Below are 2,407 nucleotides of genomic sequence, written 5' to 3'. Positions count from 1 at the left end.
TAAAAATATTTCCAAAACATTCTCTTTTCATCCGGATTAGAAGTCCAGTCAAACCTGTCCGGATTAGAAGTCCGGTCAAAACACTTTGAAAATAAACCAACTCCCTTGTCCGGKTTAGCAATCCGGTCATTATAAACATGAAAAYATAACATTCTTGTCCGGTTTACAAGTCCGGTCAATACTTCAATTATATCGTTGTCCGGTTTAGAGTAAACCGGACGATATACCGTTCACCCTTTGTCCGGTTTAGAGTATACCGGACAACACATCATTTAACCTTTTGACCGGTTTAAATTATACCGGTCACCCCTTAGCCGGTTTATAGACTTAAACCTTTTCTCACAAGCGGTTTAGAAGTAAACCGATCACCACATGACCAGTTTAGATGATATCCGGTCACCTCTTGGCCGGTTTAGATGATACACCGGTCACCTCTTGGCCGGTTTAGTTATCCGGATTACAATCCGGACAACACTTGTACGGTTTAATCAAGAACATTCATAAAATGCTATAAAATTCAATATAACCAGTTCCAAATGCTTATCAATCTGTATGAAAGCAATTCATATCCAAAGCTCTTAATACACTCACCTTAACAAATCGAGAATCAAAGCTRTTGAAACTTTTTTCTTCTTCTTCTTGTGCGAATTCTTCAAATTCTCAGAGAGAAAACTTCTAAATATGGAAAGTGTGTTGTGTGTGTTTTCTCTTCATAATTTCTATTTATACCAACACACATAACCACAAGGGAATTGAGAGGCGGCTTAATAGCCGACCCTCTCCCCTTCTTTTCTTCTTTTAAATACTCCCACACACAAATCATATACATACATGACATACATACATAACATACATACATATATCATATATATATCATATATTTAATTAATTAAATATATATATAACCAAAATAATAACCAGACTATTACATATGAGGAAAACCTAAACGTAATATAAATGATATATTTAAATTAATTTATAAAATTATCACTTAAAATAACATATGGCGTTACCTTGTTATGCAAATGATGCAGTTTCATGTTCACGTGTGTAATTTAGACTGTTAGTTATTAATTGTAGAAGACCAGAAATAATAATTACTTGGAAAACCATGTTGCATATTTCAACTTTGTACATTAACATACTTACAAATCCTGCAAACTATGAAAACCAATGTCATAACAGAGTTTTAAGTTGGAAAAAAGGTATTTGAGTTTATTCTAAGGCTGATAAATAACTACACAATATAACTCTGCAAAATTTAAAGCTATGGGTTTTCGTTGAAAGAAACATTTCAACAATCTGCTAAGCCTGATGAATGACAAACAATTCATGGAAGGTTAATTTTTTACAGTTTTGTAGTAACTATGTGAAATAAATTTGAGAAAACATTTGGAATTTAAAAAATCACAGTTATATATCAACAGACATAAGGACATAGATTAGTAACATTTGTATTATAGTTCAGACTGAGACATCTTGAAAGTAAGATTTCAGAATTGCTTTTAGGGAACTGTATACAATGACGCTCAAGAAGTACACTGTAGAATTTAAATCCAAATATGAAGTTCGTTTAGTAGTACTTTGGAGCCGTGTTACATGGTTTAAACCTTACTGCACATTGTACTTCTATCAAACAATGTACGAAAGTTATTGTATAAGTCTGTAATCAACCCTCTCAGAGTTATCTTCCGAGTCTGTATGAAGAAGCGGAGCCTCAACATAGGACATGAAGAGAGAGAAAGAGCTCTTTCTCAACACTTAAGTGAAGAGCCTCTATGTAGCTTTGTATGAAGCACGGAGTCAGGCTCAAATTGATCGCGTAGCACGTGCAGAACCTCTGTTAAAGTCTGTATGAAGAACGGAATCAGACTTGACAGACACAAGGGTGAAGAAATTTCCCAGAGTTTAAGATGGAGACGGTCGAGAGTTACAAGTCTGAAGTCCACCTTCAGAGTAAGAGGCGGAACCTCAACGTAGGACATGAAGAGACAGAGCTCTTTCTCAACACTTAAGTGCAGAGCCTCTGTGTAGCTATGCATGAAGCATGGAGTCTGGCTCAGATTGACTGCATAGCAAGTGCAAAACCTCTGTTAAGCTCTGTATGAAGAACAGAATCAGGCTTGACAGACACAAAGCCGAAGAAATCCTCTAGAGTTCACGACGGACAATATCCAGAGTTGCAAGTCTGCAGTCCACCTTAAGAGTTAGAAGCAAAGACTCTGCGTAGGTCTGCATGAAGCACGGAGTCAAGTTCCACTTAATATATGCAGCGACAGAACTCTTACTAAAGACTCAAGTACTAATGAATTGTATTAATATGTAAAGACCAAGTGTAACATATATCATCGTTAAATCTTATCTTATAAAACCAGTGGAACTTCAAAATCGTTAAAATTCATGGCTC

Source organism: Cynara cardunculus (genome assembly GCF_001531365.2).
Source record: "Cynara cardunculus var. scolymus isolate 2C chromosome LG 13, CcrdV1, whole genome shotgun sequence".
In the NCBI taxonomy this organism is placed as follows: Eukaryota; Viridiplantae; Streptophyta; class Magnoliopsida; order Asterales; family Asteraceae; genus Cynara; species Cynara cardunculus.
Note: the sequence above shows the minus strand (reverse complement) of the source record.